Source organism: Panthera onca, chromosome B3, assembly GCF_046562875.1.
Source record: "Panthera onca isolate mPanOnc1 chromosome B3, mPanOnc1 haplotype 2, whole genome shotgun sequence".
NCBI classification, from domain to species: Eukaryota; Metazoa; Chordata; class Mammalia; order Carnivora; family Felidae; genus Panthera; species Panthera onca.
In genome coordinates, this window is record NC_138344.1 from 83,079,830 (window position 1) to 83,104,099 (window position 24,270).

Sequence of the window (24,270 nt, forward strand, 5' to 3'; positions counted from 1 at the left end):
AAAGAAGGAGGGAATTCAGCCAAAACTGCATTTGGTGGGAGAGTGGCTTTCTGTAGCATTTGGAACATACTCCTGTCATTTTCACTCATTTTCAGTCCTTTTGATGGATCTCTCCAGTTGGAAAGAGCTCAAAAACAATTTCAGTGCAGATGCAAATAATCCTAACAAATTATTCTATAAATACACCACAAATAGCAACACTTTGTGAGGTTAATAGCTCTTACTTATCAAATAAGAAAACTGAAAAACAGAAGCTGTGTCCATGTGAGGAAAGTGACTGAACTCTGAATCCAGGGATCTGTGTGGTTCTTACGGTCAACATGACTATGCTGCATGCAACCTGGAAGAACCCTCACATTCAGTGGGTTGGCTCGTGATCCATTGGGATTTGTATCTTTTTTTAAAGTAACTTGCCGGGGCGCCTGGGTGGCTCAGTCGGTTAAGCGTCCAACTTCAGCTCAGGTCACGATCTCACGGTCCGTGAGTTCGAGCCCCACGTCGGGCTCTGGGCTGATGGCTCAGAGCCTGGAGCCTGCTTCTGATTCTGTGTCTCCCTCTCTCTCTGCCCCTCCCCTGTTCATGCTCTGTCTCTCTCTGTCTCAAAAATAAATAAACGTTAAAAAAAAATAAATAAATAAAGTAACTTGCCATTTGCCAACTGCTGTCCTAGGTGTGTGTGTGGAAGGTGAGGGAGGGCATGTGGTAGGGCAGGGACATAGAGACCTCATCCTCTTGTGCGCAGAGGAGTAAGAATCTTGCCAGCTCTCTGGAGGTGTAGACTAATCACGTTAGAACTCTTACAGATCAGGATTGCAGAAGCCATGGGTCAGAGTTGATATACTTTGTCCTCTTTTACTGAAAATAGCCCGTAGGTTGACAATTCTATGTACAAAATAGCAACCCAAACATTTCAACTTAAACTGGAAGTCACATTATATGGCCTCATATATGGCAAACTTCATCCTGACTGAATTAGGACTTGATGGAACAAAACAATTTCTGGGCTATTTAATGTAGAATTTACAAAAAAACTGTGGCCAAAAGATGTCTTAATGAATATTAGGTCATTAAAAAAATTCTAGCCTTAGTTCTTCCAGGATCAGGGAACTTTCTAGGTTGAATTAACTCTAATGGAGGGTGCCTGGGGGGTTCAGTTGGTTGGGCGTCCGACTTCGGCTCAGGCCATGATCTCATGGTTCGTAAGTTTGAGCCCCGTGTCAGGCTCTGGACTGACAGCTCAGAACCTGGAGCCTGCTTCAGATTCTGTGTCTCCCTCTCTCTATGCCCCTTTCCCAATCATGCTTGCGCTCTCTCTCCTTCAAAAATAAATAAACATTTTTTAAAAATTATAATGGTTAAAAGTCCACAACCATCACGCGTGGGAGGCAGTAGACCATGGTAATAAAATTAACAACAATAGCAAATGACCAATGAGAACTTCCTATGTGCTAGACAGTGTGCATATATTATTCCATTTAATTGTCACCAAATTCATTGAGGTAGGAACTACTATTCACTCCATTTTCCAACAGAGTAAAAAAAAAGTCAGAAAAGCTAAGTAACTTATCCCAAGGTTTCACACCAATAAGCAGTAGGGTCAAGTTTTGAACCCAGTGCTCTGACCCCACAACCCATGTTCATCTCCACCACTCTTTATCAAAAGCGAGACTTTGATATAAAGTCAGACACACCTGACTTTGAATGGTATCTCAGAGCTGGGTAACCTTGGACAAGTTACTTTATTTTCTAAACCTCGATATCTTTATCTGTAACATTGATATAATAATGCCACTTCAAAGGATCAGTGAGGATGAAAGAAAACCCTGTAGAAAAGCACAAAATAAAACCCATATTATGGCCCATTACCTTGCACATAAGTGTTCTATAAAATCTAGGGGATTTCTGGAAAAATAAAGAATGGAGATTTGCAACAATGAATTTATTAAAGTGACAAAATAGATAGCTAATATAAGTTTTGAAAGTGTGTACATAAAAATTATAATGTATATACATATAATTTTTATCTCTGTAAATTACTTCACGTAACTTTTGAGTTGTTCTCATTACAACTATTAATAGTATTTTAGTTAGAATTAATTCTTAAGAGTGAAGTTAAAAAGTTAACATAGCATTAACCGAGAAGATCACTCTCAGAACCTGGAAATTGGGGGTGCATCAATGGTTGTGGTTAAGATATTATTTTACTTTTCCACTACAGTGGGTTATATAAAAAACACAAAACCTCAAATATAAAAACAAAAAGGAGTTCATGCATAAAGCATGATGCCCTGAAGCATATTAGATCTGTTTATCTCTTTGTTTAAAATGAATGCTAGTTGGTATAGTTTACATAACATGGCAGGGATCAGCTTGATAAAGTGTTTATATCACCTGGGGAACACACCGGCTCATTTCCTCAACACCTTTCCACATGACTAGCTTGCCAGCAAGTATAATAGCAAACAAAGTTTTAATAGGTCAAGAGCAGAGTAACTGTTCACATTAACCGGAGCAGGGGAGGGGCTTGACGTACACCAAGGCTAATAACTGACACTTTTAGCATCCATTTTTGAATGCTGCTTAATGGGGAGTGTAGAAGGAAAGGCTTTTATAAAAGCCTGAGATGACTTACAAACTTCGAGTAGAGGGAAGAAGGGAAGAGGAGCAGCATTACTGTGCATGCACGCTTGAAAATGTGGGTGTGCTTCAGGGCAGGTGATTCCTAAACCATTTCTCCATCTCTTGCCTGCTTTAGCCACTCACAGTTAACTCCATGATTAGGCTTAAGGATTGACTACAGCTCTTCCATTTTCTTTCAAGCTGTCCGAAGTAGAAGAGGCCCTTATTTTTATTTGTGTGTTGTCTAAGTGAAGCTGCTACTTAGAGACTGTTTTTGTCATATCACATCAGATTTGCTGAAAGCTGCAGCAAGACAGATAAATATATGATCTATCCTGGAACTTTTTTCTTTTTCTTTCTTTCTTTCTTTCTTTTTCTTTTTTTTTCTTTTTTTTTTTTTTTTCTTTTTTTTTTTTTTTTTTTTTTTTTTTGCCTACCAAGAAAAGAAAGGTTGAATGTCTTCCCTTCCTTCCTTCCTTCCTTCCTCCCTCCCTCCTTCTTCCTTCCTTCCTTCCTTACTCTTTTCATCTTCCCTGGGCAGTGTGATTACTTATGAAGCTAATAGCACCTACAGAGTTCATAGGTCCTTTTTTTTTCTCCCAGAAGCACACACAAGAATAAGTTTTCAGTAAAGTTTTGCAAGTTCAAATGAATAGCTATGTTGCTAACACTGGCTTTGGCAGCAGATAAACGGCAGAACAGGCTCAATATTGTATTTATCCTTTCTGCATTACCAAGAGGGGAGGCAAAATCTGCTACTGTATTTAAACAGAAGAATGGACAGACTTCCTTTTGTTGCAAAGTCTGTGTCTTTTGTGGGTATGCTCTAATCGAAGGCTCTTTAATAATACAGGATGTGGAGAAGCTATGTAGAGAAAGAGTTGAGAGTTCATGTGGAATGTTCCTTTAGATACTACACACTGTAGCAAATAGGAAACTTTGTCAATATGTATCCAGGCTCCAGAGGGATACAGATCAGTAACCGAATCATAGGTAAATAGATAGATTAGATATGGCAGTGGCGGGAAACATGCTGAAAAACAAATCCACAGGAACAATTTTACAGGGCCTGCCTTCTATTTTCATAAGGAAACTAAGCCAAATAATCTGACAAGGGCGGAAATCAAATCATCTGTCAAGTTCCTCTACCTTTCATTTATCACACAGTTTAATACCGTAATGAAAAATAGCAAATGAAAAATGAAGTGAATGACCAATGAAAAATGCATTCTCTGAGGACACAGTAATGTGTTGTTAGCCGAAACCCTCCACCCCTGTGCACATGTAACTGCTGGGGGAGGCCCTGTGGCCACACAACCCTCTTCACTCAAGTATGACAAATCCTGGGATGACATGAGCATTGTGGTGGGGAGAGTCCTCGATACATAAAAGCTTTCGTCCATCCCTCAGCCCTCTCAGCCTGCTACATTTTTTAATCCCTTCTTTACATCAAAATTCGGGGCTAGTACAGGGTTGCTGTGTGTGAGCAGGGAACTATCATTTATGGACTCTTCACTGCTTGCCAAAGACTGGTCTTCACCCTCACCACGTAAGGCAGTGTGAACCCCACTTTCACAACTAAGGACACTGAAAATCTGAACAATTAATGGGTCCAACCCCTGAAAGCTAAACCCAGGCCTACTTGGTAACAAACCCTGTGCCCTTCCCACTGATCTTGCTGCTTTCTGTAATCTAAGAAGATAAAAACATCCCATAAAGTGGATGCTAAGGCATCTGAGCGTAAGTAAGGAGAATAAAAAAGAACTTGGTAGATGGCATTAAATATATAAACAATAATGAGGAATGTTTACTGAGCACTTACTACACGTCAAGCATTTTCCAAGCACTCTTATCAATTGTCTGATCATCACAATTATACCCTCCGAGTGAGTGCTGGTCTTAGTATAATTTCCAGATGATGAACCCGGGGCCCAGAGAAGTCAAGGAATTCACCCAAGTTTACACAGCTAGCAAGTGGTAAAGTGAGGGCTGGCTCCAGAGTCTTCTCCTAAACTACCTCCCACTGCCTCTTAAGCCAAGCCGAAAGATCAGGAAGGAAGTGAGAACGTGCCTGGGGAAGAAAAGGATATACAGAGGCCTGTTGGTTATTATAAGAAAAGGCTGTCATTAAGAAAATGGTTTTAGGAACAGCAATAAAATAGGTCCATTCACACCCATTAAGGAAAAATATTATTTATCCCCAATCCTGTCCAAACAGTATAAGCTTGGGGGAGAGATGACATTTATTTTACCCATTTGGTACAGTCTAGCAGATTGTGGGTACTCGAATCAGTCTCTTGCTCCTCAGCCAAGATGATTAATAAGGCAGAATATATTTATTTCTAAGGAGCAGAGGAGTTGATTCTGATTGAGACTGTGTGTGCTGTTGAGCCACAAAACAAAACTGACCTCAGCATAATTAGGTTGTGGACATGGTGGAGTGAGGACTTGAACACAAATAGTTCTATTTTGACAAGGAGGATTCAAGAGCAGCTGCTTTTTTTTTCTTTTCCAAAAGGAGGATGATGATTATTTAATATTTGTTGAGTGCCAACAGTGTACTCAGCGCTACGCAAGACCTAGGAATTGGATGTTGGAAACTGCCTGAAGGGAAACGTTAGCAAATTAAAATCCATAGAATCAGCATGAAGGCAGCTGAGGAATACCTGATTAGAGCAAGACTCTACGCCTGTCCCAGAACAACAACAAGAAAGGCAGTGATAAGGCAAGAAAGAAAAATGTGTATGGTTCAAATCGCAGGGATGCAGTGGGGTGGAAAAGTATGCTTTAAAAGAGAAAACTCCCACCCAAGTGAAGCTAATGGAAAGGAACATAAACTTCAGCAGGCAAGATGGAGGGCAGGAGAAGGAAGAATAAATTCAAAGAACAAAGACATCAAGGCAAATTATCAGCCTTTCCACGAGTCCTTCAAGAGAAGGAGGTCTGGAGGAAAGGCAGCCTCGGGTCAGGGTGCTGGGAACGGCTCGGGGGACACACAGAGCACCGCTGAATTATTGCTCTGTCCGTGTGCTTGGTGCAGAGCACGATGAGTGAGTCTGTGACCGGGGGCGTGGGGAGGCATAGTGTGCTTTTGGTGGCAAAGGGGACCCTGTGTCCCAGAGGTGAGAGCATCACAGAAAGCTGCAGTCGAAACTACTTTCCATTTCACCAGGGACAGATGGCCCTCACTGGGCAAGTCCTAGAGCAGCCAAAAAAAAAAAAAAAAAAAAAAAGCAGCTGACCACAACTGCCACCGTGTATCCCTCGTGATCACAGTGACGGCAGCGGCTGCACCCCCACAGCACACAGGCCTCCCAACCTTGGGACAGTGAGCTCAAGGCTCACCTCTCAATGAGCGAGGTGGCATTCTGGAAAGAACCAGTGCCATAGTGGAATCATAGCAAATTAGAGAAGACTTAGAAGCTATGGAGTCCTTGGAAGGAGGAGTAGAAAGAGAGGAGCGATGGGTTTGATGCATTCTGACTTTCAAAGGACTTCAAGTAAGAATGAAAAAGATCATAATTCTTGCAAGGGTATTAAGCAAAATTGGTAACCATGGGCAAGTGTTAAAATTCTGTTACATCTTAAAAACTAGTTAAGAGATGGAAAGCAATGTGTAGGAATAAAAGCCCATTTCTTTCCATAGAAGGAGGTTAATTGTGGAGAGCCCAGGGAGAATGCTGATACCAGCTTTCTTCAGGCTTAATAACCACCTGGAAGAGGAAGATGAAAAGGAAGTTGGCAAAACTTGATGAAAAAGAATTATTTAAGGGTATTTGAGTCATGGAAGAGTCTGAGAGAATCTAGAAAACACAGACACATGGGTGGAAAAAAAAACAGGAAAATTAAAAATATCCCAGCAAGCAAAAATTCAGCTAAAGCAGACAGAGAGAAATGCACCTCAGAAGGGGGAGAGAAAAGCTGGGATCCCCTGAACAGGTCTCTCCCGTGTTTGGCATACTGGGTGGGGTTGCCCTAAGTATGGTTCTTTCAGAGGATGAACTGAAAGTAGGGACTGGTTATTGTTTAGCATCTGCTACTGGTAGACCTCAGCTCCTCAGCGTTTTGTTTTCCTCTAGTTGTAAAATAGGGACAATAAAATTGGTCTCATTTCTAGGAATACTGAGGTATCAGCTCTGTTACTGATTGAAAATTCCAAGTGAAAGTGCCCCCCCCTCCACGTATCTATTGATTGAATTAGTAGACAATTCTCCAAAAACACCCAAGTGGCTTTTGTATTCCATTTTTCTGCCTGCCTTTGGCACATGACTAAAAGCTCTTTTCTGTTCACAAAAATAGCTGCTTTATTTCTATAGATAGCACCAAAGCATACCCTGTGTGTCTAAGTCAGTCATTGTCCCCTGGAGAAAGGTGGTTATTCATGAATAGGAAGTTAATCAGCTTCTTATAAGATAAATTCTAGCTATTTCAAATTTAAAGGAAATACTGTCCCACCCCAAAGCCTGATGAATAATATCTCAGGATGCCAGGAAGTGAATTCTTACTCTGCTCCTTCCCGCCCCCCCCACACTGCCATTCCCAGCCGTCTGGAGAACAGAGCCCACTGCCTGAAAAAACAACTCTGGGGAGCAAGAGTTGAGGTTGATTTTCATGGCTGAGTTGGATGGTGTCACAGAGTAACAGCAGAAGTTAAGAGGGGCTGATATTATAACACTAGCAGACTATTTTACAGTTCAAGGAGTGCTTTCACAGCCATTATTTTGTTCGATTCTTGCAAGAACCCTGTCGTGGGAGTCCACACACCGTCACCGTATAGATGAGAAAACCAAAGCCCAGAAAGTTTCACTGCTGGTTCATGAACAAAAGAGCTGAAACTCCGGCTTGGCCGTTTTAGCCACACAAACCCATTTTCTTTCCAATTCACCAAATAAAAAAAGGCAGAAAGCCATGCCCTTCTTCAGAATCTAAGTAACCCTACAGGCATGTGGAGTGGTTGATATTTATCAGATCTCTCTCTCACCTCCAGCACTCACACACGCACACACACACACCCCTACACCCCTATGCACCCCAGCCCATCCAGAAAGCATTTAAGGTAAATGAAAGCGGCAAGTCTGACACTCCCACTTGTTAGCAAGAGCAAACCACTGGAGAGATGTGTTTACACATTCAACATTACCTTTAGGAGGTCTGTGGAGACTTGGATTTCTATTTGCACTCATCTTATGTTAGTGATTTTCATATTACATTAGCAAATTTAATCTCTGCTAATGTGATAGGAAGTTACTAACACAATGAGAGTTGATTTAACAACTTGCAGGCTTTGGTGGCAAAAGCCAAATTCCCTAGCAGAACACCAATTCTGATCTGTAATTAAAAAATAAATCCAGATACAGGGACATCAGAAATTCCCACATTTCAGATCTCAGGTAGAGCCAAGGTGGAGGGTAGGAAGTTTTGGACGCGAGAAGTTTGTGAATGGAGAGAGACAGCTTGAGGACCACTGTGGGGCTTGAGATCTTACTGTTGTTACTTTGAATTGATAGTGTATAATTTGTCAATTACATAGCTTCTTATCCACTAGGCTTACTAGAGCCTCGGGAAATCACCAAAATAATTATCGAATTTCATTTATCAAGCCTAAGATAGCATTCTTCTCCAATAAGCCCTTCGCTCCTGTGCTGGACAAATGGAAAGTACATGGCTTAGCCTCACTCGGGGCACCTTGCTCCTCACCACTCTGTTGTAAGTACCAGTGATGGGAAAAACGTTCAAACAAGGAACCCCCAGAGAAAGAAAGAAAGAATCCCCAAGCGTGGGGAATGGCTTCAGGACGGTGCACCTGAACATTCTGGCTTCAGGATGTGTCTCCAGAAAATTCTGAGGGGCTCCCTCTACTACTAATTCTTATTTATTCTAGGCTTCCATAATACAAGTGATGGAAGACAATTGGAAATGCTCTAGAGTCCTGGTAATAAGCTGGAAAAAGTTGAACATGTTTTCTGAACAAAATCTCCTTTTCTATATATAATCATAAAGGTGTAATTTAGATCACCGGGGGGCCAGATACTCCAACATCTAAAAATGTATTTGAAGTGCCAAGGTTCTCAGGTCATAACCCGACCTTGTCCCATAGAACTTTTGAACTATCTGCTTAAAAGTTCTGCTGGAAGCAAACTTTTCAGGGTCTATTTCAGACTCACCCACTCTCATGACTGAAACCCCTCTCTATTATTATTATTTTTCCTTCACCAAGCAAGGATTTATTGCTATAATACATACGTGCATGTACTGGATAATAAAACTTCCCTGATTACCTTATAACTGCGCATTAAAAATTTACTAAGATAAAATTAATGTGATTTTAATAATATTGTTTTAATATACAGAATGTCAGGTGACAGCAGAAAAAGCTGTTTGGGATTCAGCATGTAATGTGCCTCTTTTGCAGTGCCCTGGTAGCAACAGCTGAACTGGAAGGTGAATGCTGTCTGTTAAAATTTCTGAGACGTGCATCCCGGGGGAAATAGCAGAAGTTGGGACCTTTTACAACGTGACTGGACAATGCTTTTGAGACTGTAATGTAGGAAAACATCCCTGCATGACAGGGGGACTGGGCCAAATCGACGTAATAAGGAACGCTGTTTCCTGTACCCTCTTCTATGAGATTCAGCCAGAGAAAATAACTTCAAAGAGTCTTTTGATGGAGAAAAAAAAATGTTTTCATTCGCCCGTTTTATGATAGTGCTGCAGGATACTTACAGTTGATTTACTATAATGACAGGACCCGGCTACTGTCCCAAAGGAAAAGAAATTCTCCTTTTCTCCTGCCACCTGCCTGCCATATTTATTATTCCCAGCTAGAGGTGTGGACAGGCAAGCGAGGGGTTAAAGGGAAAGATGGTTGGAACACAGCAAATAGACATCATCAGACTGCCACCGGTGTCACTTGCACTAGGGCGCCTGTGACCCAGGGCGGGAACGTTCCCATGGTCAGGTGCCTGCTCACTTCAAACCCCAAAAAAGAGAGCAGACCTCCCAGCTCTGCACAGCTACTGAGGGGATCTGAGGAGCCAGGGATAAGTAACAGCCTGGCTTGTACCCTGCTGGGCAAAGACTCAGCCAGAGGAAGTGCCAGGACACTGTGCTGACCCACTTCGGGCCCTTCCTCTCCATTTGTTCCCAGGCAAAAGAGATACAAAAGCATCACTATGGCATGGTGAAAAGTTGGAGAAGCATTCTGGAAATTGACATGCAAATAAGCACTCCAAGTACTTCACTTTGTTCAGAAAATTCCCATCGCTGGGACCTGTAAAAACACCAATCAGAAGACAGACAGTGATGGGAAGGGGCTGGTGGTTTTGCAGCCAGTCTCTCCCTTTAAGGGACTGTTTCTATTTCATGTCCCAGTGTGAGCTGGCACAGGTAAAACTGAACACACACCCAGCAAATGACCGAGAAGACAACAGCTTCAGATGTGACAGATACGTATTACGTAATAGCACACATGCATTCCGGTGGCATCTTCTAGGAACGATCCTAGCTGCCCACAAAAGCCCTAAGACACAAGCAGTCTTCATAACCTGGGTTCATGAGAGAAGCCAATGTTTCACATAGGACACTGGCAACCATTTTCCACAAAGCCAACCCCTGCACTGAGCAGATGCACAACTTCCTGCGTAAAGACATTCCAGTTCTAGACAAGGATCCTAAGTCAAAATCCCTGCTTTAATCACTTAGTCGCTGCTTTTTAAATCACCACTGCCTCTGATAACCTAGATGTCAGGCTCCTACCAGCAGTTCCCAGGACATAGCATATACAGTGCTAAGTGAAGTCAAAGATCACCTATGGAAGTGGGGCTGCTGACAGGTGAATGGCCTGCACCGGGCTGTGGAACGTCCCTTTGGCTGAATTTACAATAAACACCAGACCCTGAGAAAACTGGTCCATAAACTGGTCCAAAACTGGTCCAACTATCCAAAACTGTGGATAGCGCAGGCCACATGTGAAAGGAGGCACAAAGGTTGGAGGTGAGGGGAACCAAGTGACGGCTCTGAACACTGAGCTCTTTATTTGAGAATGAGTAGATTCATTCTAACATTAAAACAAAATAAAAAGCCTACTTCTTTGTATACTGTGTGTCTCACTCACCTCGACAACAGGAGGCAGATTATCTATGTCATGCAAGGTCAGCTACCATCATTGCCTTCTACCCCTCCCAACCTTGCCAGAGCCAACCCTTCCTGAAAATTATCACCCCTCTCTCTCCCTTGCCGGAGACATTCTTTGTCAAGAAAATCAAGCTACAGACCCAAAGCTCTGAATTCTGTCGCTGGATTCATCATCCATCCTCCATGGAGGATTTTTGCAATCCAGAAGCAACTCAATGGACTTAAAAGGAAGCTGTAATCCCACATAATAACAAGTCCAAAGGAAGGACAACACAAAAATGGGTGAATTCAGTGGCCCAACGAGGTCATCAAAAACCAGGTTCTTTCCTTCTTTCTGCCTTTGTCTCCTCAGCCTTGCTTCTCACTTGGCAATAGCCACATCCTCACAGCATTGTCCTGATGTGGAGCAGTCTTTGGGTGTTTTATTTTGTTTCGTTTTGTTGATCTCTCTTGAAGGTGGCACAGAACTTCTCCCAAAAGCCGAATCCATCAGACCCTCCTAACTTCTCAGGGTTGAACTGCATCCTTGCAGAGGCAGGTGCTCTTGGAGGCACCCTTGTCATTTCTTCATAATCTCCACTCACACTCCTGTGTGGCTTTTTGGCTTTGTCATCATATTCAGAGTCGATTCCAAAGTTCCTGGAAGGTGTATCTTTGCTAGGCCACACCACTGTTTCATCAGCTCTCTGCCTTCATCCCCACTGCTCTCCTTCCCATACTCTGCTCTGGCCACACTGGCCTCTGCTATTCCTTAAATACACAGTACACATCCCCATCTCCAGACCTTTGCATAGGCTACTACTTCTTCCTGGAACACTCTTCCACCAGATATCCAAATGGTCACTGCCTTACTTCCTTCAAGTCTCCAATCAGATGCCTCCTTCTCAGTGAGATTTTTCCTGGCCATTCTATTTAATATAGCAGTTCCCTCCCCCTACATTCCCTGTGTTCATCCCCTGTCTTATTTTTTTCCATAACCTTTCCTACCATCTAGCATACTATATAGTTCACTTATTTTCCTACTGGAAGCTCTGTTGGGGAGGGTTTTCTTTTTCCCACTTTGGTAACTTCAGAACCTAGAACTTGGACAGGCACTAGCAGAAACTCATGAACTACTTGTTGAATGAATAACTTTTGAAATCAATTGTGGGTAATTAGACCCACAATGGCTTTACCAAATCATGATTCATGCCTGGAGCTTGCTTCCCGGGAAGAATGCAGTAGGCAGAGGGAGACAGGTACTTGGGGTACTTTTAAGGAAAACAAAAGAGTGGAAAAGTTTTGGTTAAGTATTCAACAATACCAACAATACATTCCTTGATTTATTTCCCTTTTTAAAACCAAGAGAGGTAATTATCGCTTGTTCTGAGTCAAGAAAAATGCCTTATTTCATTGATTCTGTCAATGGGGTGCATCTCACAATGTTATCTTATCCTATAACTGGCAGTATTTTTTTTTTCTTAGAGCTTCACAAAAAGATGCACCATCTTAAAACAGATGATGTCTTAGAGTCCATGAAATCCCATAGTATCCCTTGGAAACACGGTATCCTGAAGTATGCAGCAATACTACAGAAGAAGGAGTATTATTATCATTGTCCATTGACACATAGCTGGTTGCTATTAAATAAACCAGTTTTGAAATCTCTCATGATCTCCAGAAAAACTGGACATTGTCTTTTCCTCTTGCCTTCCTATTGGGAAGCTTTGATTTAAGATAATGTCTGAGCAGAGAGGCTTCGTTCAGCAGTGTCATTTGACCCAGATTGTATGTTTTTATAGCCTGAGCCAATTAGTTAAAGTGACTTTGACTATAATAGGGACCTGTGACATTCCTCAATATTATTGCATTAGTCACCCTGGAACAGTTTCTGCCTTGTGTTTGTAATCTGGCTCTGATTGTGCCTTCATCTCGGTATTTATATGATTGGTTGCTGTCCTATAAAATAGTGACCTTTGAGTCCTTGAAATTAAACCCTCTCTGATTTTCTTTATTTCAGTAAGTCCTTGGCACTTGATGGAACAGTGTGAATCACCTTTATGGTTCTGATTACTAATCAGGTGTTTGTTTTTGTTTTTTTTTTTCAATTTTTTTCATCTACATTAACCAAATGAAGGTTGGACTGGAAGGCAGGAGATGGGTTATGCTCCCAACTCTGTTCCTGAAGAACTGGGTAAAGCAGGACAAATCACTTAACCTTCCTCTGCTCTCATTTTTCTTGCTACCCATGGGGATATCATTCTAGATCATCTAGTTCTTTAAATGTGTGCCAGAATAAGTTTGTGGTGCCAGGCCCAATGTACATTTAAATTGGGCTATAATCCAAGCCTCCATCCCAAGGCTGCATTAGAGGAGGGCTGGACCTCATTAAATGTACTAACTTATTTATGAAATAAAGGTAGATAAGCCCTGACCATGAATTCCCTAAAGGCAAGACAATGTCTCATTGACCTTTGTAACCTACCACTAGACAGACACTCCTTGAAAAGAGGGACAGTAGCTATATAATTCATTTCTGTATCCCCAGTGCTTCACAGTATGTAAGTACCTCATACATATTTGTTGAATGAACAAGTAAATAACTGAAATGCAGTGCTTCAGCTATTATTTCCTCTTAGCCTTGATAGAAACAATAGTTTTTCATGCCATCCATTCGTTCTCTATTCTTCCCTGTAGTGTTTTTCTTTTTTTCCTTTACTTTTGCATTTCTTTCCTCCCCCCTCCCATTGGTATTATATAACCTTTCATTAGTGTAAGTCCTAGTCTCTTTCTTGTTGTAAAATATACATGACATGAAAGTTACCATTTTGACCATTTTTAAGGGTGTAGTTCAATAGCTCTAAATACATTCACATTGTGCAACCAACACCATTATCCATCTCAAGAACCTTTTCATCATCCAACATTGAAATTCTGTACCCATTAAACAATAGCTCCCCCATTTGCCCTTCCCCTGATCCACTGGTAACCACTATTGTACTTTCTGTCTCTAAATATTTGCCTATTCTAGGTGCTTCATATAAATGGAATTCTACTTTCTTTTATATTTTGGAGTCTTCCCCTTGCTCCTTCTTACCCTTCTTTTCCTCTGTCTCTGCTTTTCCTTTCCATTGCTCCTCATAGAGCTACCCTCTCCGTACATGTCCTCATTTTCTCCAACCTTCTATGGCTCCTTATAGTTGCCGTCCACCGCACAGCACTTGCTTTATATTTTCTTATGTCTTATATCCACACATAATTTTTATATTTTAATTCATTCTTTTACAAAGCTGTGTTCTATTTAAATGTGTCACAAAACATTTAAGGGCAGAAGTAGGACTCTTTAAACATTGTGAAAGGAGGTTTTGGAAAGGGCTTGCTCATAAAATGACAGCACTATATGGCACAGAACAGACAGGAGAGGGGAGTCGATGTCGTTAGGAGGGATTTGCCAGGGAAACCATTGTTTCTGTTTGAAAACCACAGTAGGATTTATATAAACTTAGAGACATAGCAGATAGACAGACATAGGTAGATACAGATATAGATATACAGACACATATCTAACAAGGACAGAAAAGCCAGTGTCCTCAGTGCCAAAGATAAAGAAGAGTCGTTCCAAAGGCACAGTGATTCCTCCTCCTCTCACATAAAGTGCAAGGGAGACCCCCTCGTTATTGATGTTCCATACCAACTGTTCCCTGCAGTCCCAGCTGTTCACAGCAGGCTGAAACAGAGTATTTCAGGGCACTTGTGAACGGGACAAGCACCAACCCTTTCAACACACAAGCCTAAGTACATAAAGATAGATATTCTTGTAGAAAAGATATAATCTCATAATATCTGGAAAATAAAGTAGAAAATAAAAATCACTCTAAGTTCCTACTATCCTCTTCCAAGATTTCTTAGGTATCTTTCCATGCACCAGGATTCTTTGAAATATATTGCAGCAGAGATGAAAGAAAGTTAAAGATTTCTAAATAAATTACAATGAATAAATCTAGATGTAGTTTAAGCCATGATGTAGAGGCAACAGTGGGTGTTTTAGGGTACGTGGTCATAGACAATGGATCCTCCTTAAAATGGGAAAAATAAAAGTGCTTCTCTCAAAGAGTGTTGTGACAACTAAATTAAATGTGTATGTAAATCACCTGGCATTAAATCCTAATTTCCTGTATCTCAAACCTGGTGTGCACAAAAGAAAATGGCTACTGAGGAAACCTAGCCTATCACCCAGTATATGGATTGAAGATTCTCACGTTGCAAATTTGGGGATACCCAAATTGCAAAGGGGATACCCTTTTGCAAAGGTTATATTTATTAAAAAATAAATATCCAGGGGCACCTGGGTAGCTCAGTCAGTTGAGCATCTGACTTCAGCTCAGGTTCATGATCTCACAGCTCGTGAGTTTGAGCCCCCGATCAGGCTCTGTGCTGACAGCTCAGAGCCTGCAGCTTGCTTCAGATCTGTGTCTCCTTCTCTTTCTGCCCCTCCCCTGATCATGCTCTGTCTCTCTCTCTCTCTCAAAAATAAATAAAAATTAAAAATAAATAAATATATATATGTCCATCCAAATATTTGGATTCATGCTTGTCTAGCATTTTAGGTCTGGAGAAAGCATGGGTCATTAGCACATGCAACCCAGAACCAGCAGCTAGTTTGCAGACTGCGACCTATGATATGGTTGTAAGAAAAGCATTCCTATTCTTTCCATCCTTCTTTTCTCCTCTTATTTTCTTAATGTTCCCAGGCTCCCATTCTGTAATTGTATTGTTGCTGCATCTGTATCCTTTGTTGTGTTTTTCTTATACCTCTTAGTCCTTTGTACGTATCTTTTAAATCTTCTCTCTCGTTCCTTTCTTACTTCCCAACATCTTTCTTCCTCATTTTTATTCCGTTTAATCTTCTTCTCTCCTTTTTTGCATTTGCATTTTCTCATGTTCACATTTAGTCTGTAGCACTTTCTAGTAAAACCAGTGACTGTAAAATTTTCTGACCATCTTGTAGTCAGGTTCATGATAACTACCCATTTCTGAAATTTATCAGCCTAGAAATCTCTTCCCAAAGTGATGTTGATGATAGTAACACAACCAGAAATGTTAGTGAATGTATGAATTTTGAAAACAAGACAGTAATATTTCTTATAGGTTATTTGTTTTTTTCCAGTATTAATCAGATTCACATTTGATATGGTATTTCAGTACCAGGTACCTCCTAACTGCTCAACAAATGTTTGCTGCTCACATTTGACTTACATTAATCAAACCTTTCCTTCATGTGGATTTATTTGATTTTCCCAACAACCTCCTTATATTCGGTAAGACATGTAACATCATGTGCTTTATAAGGATAAGGGAATGGATGGTGGAAAGATACATAATTGACTTAAGACTGTAGAACTCTCTGGTTGCTCAGCCAAACCTAGAACTCAGGCTTCCTAATTCCAAAGCATATGCCAGCCCCCCACCCGCCGCCCTGCCATGCTGCTGCCCTCTGTGTTTGTGGCGATCATCTTGCCCAGTGGTCCCACTGTTGTGATTCCAGGTTAGAATCTTCTGCTCTGGGACCTAGGGAACAACTGAGTATTACCATCCCTTATACCCTTGATCCACCCAGTAATCCTAAAAAATAAGATGTTAGGAACCAACCTGCAAAGATACTAGGAACACCAAGTGCAATCACAAAAGCTGCCATTAACTGAGTGCCCATCGTGTGCCAACCTCTGTGATTTTCTTGGATTAGTTCATGTATGCCACTGTACACGGTAACTTAAAGTAAATACAGTAGAGTTCCCAATATATATATACTCTATGTCTCATCAAACATCACCAGAGCTGTTTTGCAGAGAAAATGTATCTGCCCATATGAAAAGAAAAAGCAAAGTCTTTAGAAGATTAAAATAAAATCAAAGTGGAACCCACAAATCTGGTCTCTAAGTCCTTCCCTTCTCTGCAATAAGTCACCAATCGATACCATTCACCTTGCTGATGGACTAGTCCCAAACCAGCATCAAGCTAGGGCATGATGGAAGTACATCTTTATATTTAAGATGGTGTCACTGTTTGTCCTAAATGCAAACGGTCTTCTTTCCATAGAGAGGCACAATTTCTCCTCAAGGTTATCTGTAAACCCTCCCTGTAAGGCCCTCCTATTTATCTGTGTTAATTGTTGGGGCATGATCAGCTGATCATAGCAGAATTGAGGATGCTATAATGAGAGGAAAATAAAGAAATCCTGCGTCTAGGAAGATGGAATGCTAGTGCAGACATCGTATCAATTAAGCAGGAAAAAAAAAATCTCCTTGCCAAACATAAATCCCAAAGAAAAGAAGACAGTCATTACAATAATAATAATTACTATTATTACTAATATGAAAAGAGAAAAGCTTGGTTCTAAGTTCACTGAAAAGTTTCCCTTCAGTCTTGAATGATTCTTCTCTAGAGCCTCCCAGGAGCGCAAGCCTATAATTTTAATTATATCTTGGCATTCTCATAAAGCAAACAGCCTGCTCAGGTAGTATTTATTACCTGTTAGGAAGAATACTTATGAATATGCTTCGCCAATTTCAACTACAGCGATCTGCAGTGGGCCTTTTCAAGGACAGAAGGGGTGAGCTGGAATACGCGTAGGAGAAAAGTTGCTCATTAAGGGAAGGTTTGTTATCCAGCAACGTATAATTAAGGTGACGGTCCCAGCTTCTGTGACAGCCAACACTCGGGTAGTTGTTTGATTGCTGCGTGGGTCAGAGATCAGCTCCCACTACAAGATGTAGCCACATTAGTGTGTTAGTGAACAGGTTAGAAAGTAAATTACGGCTGCCTTTCTCAAGCACATTACTGTCGGTCTTCATTGTTGTGTTTTTACTGTACATCAGCAGGACCGTGGCTTCTGAAGACTTTGTGTGACAGGTTAGGCATTTTATCCTTTGAGTAAACAGTAATCATGGTGTGAAGAAAGTGGGGCATTGGAGAATTTTTCCTATTCTTTGAGAATTCCACTCTTCCTTTTTAGTTTGCTCCAAGGGCTCATTGGGGATACATATATTAAGCCCTTTAAATAGTTCATAATAAATCTTTGTCTCAGGCTGATTCTGACAGTTTTTTAAAGAGTCTTTTAAGAGAGAATCCTCAATCATTTGTTAATCCATGGGGTGATCTTCAGACTTCGGGAAAAAAATAACAGCCAGGGCTCTTGGGTAGCAAAAATACAATGTAGGAAAAAATATATAAATATGGAAAATCCCAAGAATATCACCTTACTGAGATTACTTACATGTTCTGCATGTATCTAAATGCTTTCTTTCTTTCCCCAACAAGCCAAAAGGAGAAAGGAAAATCATTGTCAAGCTGGCAAAGATTTTTATTGATAATTTTATGTTTTCGGACTTACAGGCATCTACTAAAATGTTAGACTTCAAATTGTATAAGAGAGAATATTCTTTTTCAAGTAAACTAATTCTCTTGGTAAAAAGATAATTTCTTCTTTGCCCTTGCTTCCCCTTTAAGACAACTTTTGTCTTCCCCTAAATTATTGACATGCACACTGCTATTTTACTTGGTCAGAGAAAAGCATTACACTTTTAGAGAAAGGATTGTAGGTACTGGTTGTTAGGGTCAACAGAAAAACTTTGAAGGGCAAGATGTAGCTTTCAGAATAAATAGACCTTTCTAGGTTGACTTGAGATATTTTAGTTTCCACTATGGATATAAGCTAATTTTTTCAAGTCTCTTAGATGCTCACAATTTAAAGAATATAACACAATTTGGGCACCAAAAAATAATATACAAAACTTATCAGAAGAAAGTAAAAGCAGTACTATCTACCACGCAAGTAATTAATATTAGTAATCATTACAATACCTGTGCATTATTTGTGCCAGGAATGGAAAATACTCTCAAGTCTCTCTGCAGAGGGAAAGAGTGCTCAATCTCAAGGGTTTTATGTGTAAATAATTTCCTGTTTCAGGGAAACTTATTTTGATGTATTTGGTTTTGCTTGTAACTGAAACAATTAGGGAAGAAACTAAAAGATGCAGGCCATAGCTTTGAGTAAAACCTGAGGATAAGCATTGCAACAGGGGCATTTTCTCCACGTATAGGACCTGAACTTCTGGGTCACTTCTAAGACCCAGCTTCCCAAGCTGTTGAAAAACACGAAGAACTTTGCTAATGACGTGCAGAAGGAATATGTTAGGAATAAACGCAATAATAAAATGGAGAAATGGGCAAAGGACAGCCTACTGTTATAGATGGATTCATTCTCACGTAAGGTCAAATAATTGAAGACCCAGATCAAGGGCAACCATAAATACCCGGCGTCCCTGCAGCTGAGAGGATTAACCACAAAACCATTATGACAAATGCAGTGGGAGCATTCAGCTACCAGGCAACAAAGAATATGTGGTGCCAATTTTTAAAATAATTATTTGGCATTATAGAATATACAATTTAGACCCAAAAGCCATCTGATATAACGCTAAAGTGTCGATGTTCAAAATATCAAGTACATTATCAGAGAGCTATGTGTGAAGCCGGGGAAGGGGCAGTAATGCGGCAATTAATACAAATTTACTTTGCACCCAGTTGGAGAAAAGGCAGCTTCTACCCCATTTTCACCATCACCATTAGCAACAGCTTTTATCTTTTTAAACTGAAGAAAAGAGGGTAATTCTACAGCAAGTCTAATAATTGCAAAGTCTGTAAATTGAATCATTAAAAAATATCTGCTTTTTTATCCCCACCACTTGGGAAGATTATGCATAGCCTTGAAGAAAATACACAAATGACCCGACGTCGAGTTCAGATATGGAAATGATGCCTCCACACATATTATGATGCCTACACACCTATTAGCTGACCAAGATTATAATGATGAAGACCTGTCTTCCTCACAGTAAAGCAGGATTCCTTCTACCAAAGGATGAGAAGACTTTGTTTTGGTACTAAGGTGGAGTAGCAGTCACTGAAACTTATTGGAATGATAAACAAAAGGAACACTTGCTTAATTATAAGATGTCAAAATAGATTTTCATTAGCAAAGTAACAGCTGTAGATAATTATTGGGTAAATCCCGTTTCCGGCTCCTCTAAATAATGTTACTAAAATATTCTCCAATAGGGGCGCCTGGGTGGCTCAGTCAGTTGGGTGTCTGACTTCAGCTCAGGTCATGATCTCGTAGTTGGTGGGTTTGAGCCCCATGTCAGGCTCTGTGCTGACATCTCAGAGCCTGGAGCCTGCTTCGGATTCTGTGTCTCCTCCTCTCTCTGCCCCTCCCATGTTCATGCTCTGTCTCTCAATAATAAAATAAATGTAAAAAAATGTTTTTACATATTCTCCAATAAATAAGACTCAATCCTTTATTGATGATGGATTCAATACAGTACTTCTAACTGAAAACTTTTTTAAAGAAACCACTTAAAGACATCTTAGAGTAAAGCCATAATAAAATCAATAAATTCTAGCTGCTCATATTTCTCCTATATGATAAAAAATAATAAATGAGCAGAAGATACTGACTCAGAAGACATCTGTGGAGACCTGCCAACTCAGGCTCACCTCTATCCCCAGAATACACACACACACACACACACACACACACACAGGTAAATTAAAACTGGCTACTTTCAACAAGGGGTTGATATCCAAAATATATAAATAACTTCCCCATCTTATTATAAAAACAAGCAACCCAATTAAAAAATCAGCAGAACACTTGAATAGACATTTTTCCAAGGAAGACATCCAGATGGCCAACAGGCACATGAAAAGATGCTCAACATCACTCATCATCAGGGAAATGCAAAACAAAATCACAATGCGATATCACCTTATACTGTCAGATTGGCTATTATAAAAATGGTAAAACATAACAAGTGTTGGTGAAGCTGTGGGAAAAGAGAACCCTTGTGTACATTGGTGGGAATATAAATTGGTGTAGCCACTATGGAAAACAGTATGGAAGTTCCTCAAAAAAATTAAAAATAGAAACACCATACAATGTAGCAATTCCACAGCTGGGTATTTATCTAAAGAAAATGAAAACACCAATTTGAAGAGATATTTGCAGCCCTCTGTTCATTGCAGCATTATATAACGTAGCCAACATATGGAAGCAACCTAAGTGTCCACCGATACATGAATAAAGAAAATGTAATACACACAGAAATATTACTCAGCCGTAAAAAATATATAAAATCTTGCCATTCCCAACAGCATGAATAGCCCTAGAGGGTTTTACTAAATGAAATAAGTCAGAGAAAGGCAACTACCATATGATTTGGTTTATACGTAAAATCTAAAAAACAACAACAACAACAGAAACAGACTCATAGATACAGGAAACAGACTGTTGGATTACCAGAGCAGGGATGGGTTGGAGGGAAGGCACATCAAGTGAAGGAGGTCCAGAGGTAAGTCTTCCAGTTTTAAAGTAAGTCATGCGGATGCAAAGTACAGCATAGGGAATGTAGTCAGTAATATTGTAGTAACTTTGTGTGGTGACAGAAATAACTAGACTTATCATGGGGATCATTTCATAATGGATAAAAATAGTCAATCACTATGATGTACACCTAAAAGTAATGGGCTGCTGTATGCCCATTGTACTTCCATTTTTTTTAATGGTCATTATGCTAGACCTGGGAAGGCAAATTTGGAAAAGCCGCATATTTATACCAACATCCGCATGAATTTTCAATTATGGCATAGTTCTCAAACACTCTCCAGTGGAAGCTTCCAGCCATTCAGAACTTTTTCTGTCAAACAAATGTATCTCAGACCCATCTTCTAAACGCCTTCATTCTTCATTCCTGTTAATCACACGACAGCTCTCATGCAAAACCCTTCCTCTGTGTGCACAGAGTACTCATTCTTCTAGGGGCAGAGTGGCCAGATCCAGCTAATAAAAATACAGGACTCTTAGTTAATTTGGAAATTTGTATGAAATATTTGGGTCATACTACAAAAAAAGTCATTGTTTACCTGAAATTCCAACATAAGGTTTCCTGTATTTTATTTGGGAATCCTAATTAGGAGCCTGCCGTGCCGCAGCCACCGTCTTTTCCACAAGCCGACTTCTGCTCCTGCACCCTTACTAAAGTCTTTGTCTCCTGGAGGCCACTACTCTTGAAACGCTCTCTTACTAGAGACCACGATTCCTATGCTTCTAACTCTTCAACACGAAAGAGGAGTGGTCATCGTACTTTATTTCCAGTGCCATTTCTGCATCATTTCCCCCAACATCATCGCTGAAAAATTTCCTCTTTAAAAAAAAAAAAAAAGTGCTCCTTACCTGTTCTCAGGGCCATCATCTGTCAACACCCACATCACTCACCTGCTGCCCTCAGCGGTGTCAGCTCGTGCTTTGCAGTCTTCCTGTGTAGCGATCTCCGCAAGGAGGCAACAGATGCCAGAATGACAGTTTCCAGGATGAATAACTACTCCACACACACTTCTTGACCGCCAGTGCTCAAAAAACTCTTTCTTTGACTTGACCTTAGCCACCCATTGGCATAATCATACCTTGACCTGAAAAAAAAAAAAAAACATGCTTCATTTTTAACATGCCAAATATCTGCATAAAAAATGAGAAAAACTTTCTAAAATACAAGTACAACACAGGAAGTCACAAAGGTAAAAACACACAGACTTCTCCGTATAAAATTTAACAACATGAGGGGCGCCTGGGTGGCTCAGTCAGTTAAGCATCCAACTCTTGATTTCGGCTCAGGTCGTGATCTTATGATTGTGAGATCGAGCCCCATGTTGGGCTCTGTGCTGGGCATGGAGCCTGCTTAAGATTCTGTCTCTCTCTCTCTCCCTCTCTCTGCCCCTCTCCCTGGCTCACACTCTCTCCGCCCCCCCAAAAAAAAACCACAAAGTTTTAAAATTTAAAAACATGTGTGTTAGTGAACATCACAAACAGAAACAGCAATCAAATGGGAAAATATTTACAAGAAGTGTGCCAAAAATAGTATCTTTAATAAATGTAAGTATCTCATTCAAATTGATAAGAAAAACACTAAAAATTCAAGTGGAGAATAGAAGATATAAATATAGGATTCATTGACAAAGATTCAAATGGCCAATAAATACATATTAAAACATTCCTCAACTTCATTAGAAATAAAAATCGAAATTAAACATGTGAGATATTTTTACATATTGCTTTTCAGGGGGACTCTCTTCTCTGTATCTCATGCTAGCTTAATATTTTTTTATTAGATGAGAACAGATATTTATTAAGATAGCAATCAATCTGAGCACCATCAACATTGTTGATAAATATGTAAACTGATATAGTATAACTTTTCCGAAAGTCACTTTGTACACATTAGCTTTAAAAAAATGAACGAACAAACAAACACAGCTCATGGCCACCTGGGTGGCTCAGTCAGTTAAGCCTCTGACTTCGGGGCAAGTCATGATTTCATGGCTTGTGAGTTTGTGCCCCCACATGAGCTCTCTGCTGTCAGCATGGAGCTTGCTTTGGATCCTCTGTCTCCCTCTCTCTGCCCTTCCCCGACTCACATGTGCTCTCCCTCTCTCAAAAATAAACATTAAAAATATTTTTAATTAAAAAAAAAAATCATGGTCTTTGACCAGGTAATACTATTTCTAGAAATCCACCCTAAGAAATAAGAAGGTTGAAAAAAGATTAATTTAAAAGAAATTCATCACGAAGCAATGGAATGTTACGTAGACAGTAAAAATAATATATTTGAGGAGCGCCTGTGTGGCTCAGTTGGTTAAGCATCCAACTTCGGTTCAAGTCATGATCTCACAATTCATGAGTTCAAGCCTCATGTCGGGCTCTGTGCTGACACCTCAGGGCCTGGAGTCTGCTTTGGATTCTATGTCTCCCTCTCTCTCTGACCCTCCCCCGTTCATGCTCTGTCTCTCTCTGTCTCAAAAATAAATAAATGTTAAAAAAAAAAATATGGGAGAAACAGATATGTTCCCAGTTTTGAAATAAGTATCTAAATAAATAGTAAATAAGACTGCAACAAAACATTAGTTTTAATAGTGACTGTAACTGGATGATAAGGTTATAGACATTTTTTTTTCTTATTTACTTTTTCCGATTTTCCAAGTTTCCTATGAACTTAGAGAAAATGTAACATAAACTTATTTAAAAGCAGTAAATAACTGGTGAGTAAATAACTCACCAATCCTTTCTGCACAAAGCCCCACTTACTGGCTGCCTCCCCCGGGTCACCACCCCCTGCCCTGTCATCCTTTTCTCTTCCCTGGCTCATCACTTGGTCACTTTCACTTGTCTGTCTCTTAACCCTTGGCAGTCCCTCACTCTTTGGACTTTCTTTTGTTCCCATTGTCCAGCTCCCATCCCTGGGAAAAGGTTACTCTACTGAGCATTGCCTGGAAAGACCCCAAAGCCACTGTTACTAGCGTTCGGTAGAAAATTAGTCCTCTTACAACGAAGCAACTGCCAGCCACTGTGTAGCCTTATTACTTATTTTCTGTTGGTCCTTGATGCTCGGCCCACATGGGCTGCTAGGTAGCTTCTTTCACATCCAAAAT

General features: G+C 40.3%; 1 protein-coding gene and 1 long non-coding RNA gene across 11 annotated transcripts in view; one reads left to right on the top strand and one right to left on the bottom strand.

Moving 5' to 3' along the window:
- Positions 1–24,270, top strand: part of NPAS3 (neuronal PAS domain protein 3) — an 858,324-nt gene that overhangs the window by 756,822 nt on the left and 77,232 nt on the right. The window lies entirely within an intron of this gene.
- Positions 1–24,270, bottom strand: part of LOC144616669 (uncharacterized) — a 215,239-nt gene that overhangs the window by 44,319 nt on the left and 146,650 nt on the right. For all 3 annotated transcript variants that reach the window (XR_013556163.1, XR_013556162.1, XR_013556161.1), the window contains exon 2: positions 22,064–22,257. This is a non-coding gene — a long non-coding RNA (uncharacterized LOC144616669). The remainder of the gene's footprint in view (positions 1–22,063; positions 22,258–24,270) is intronic.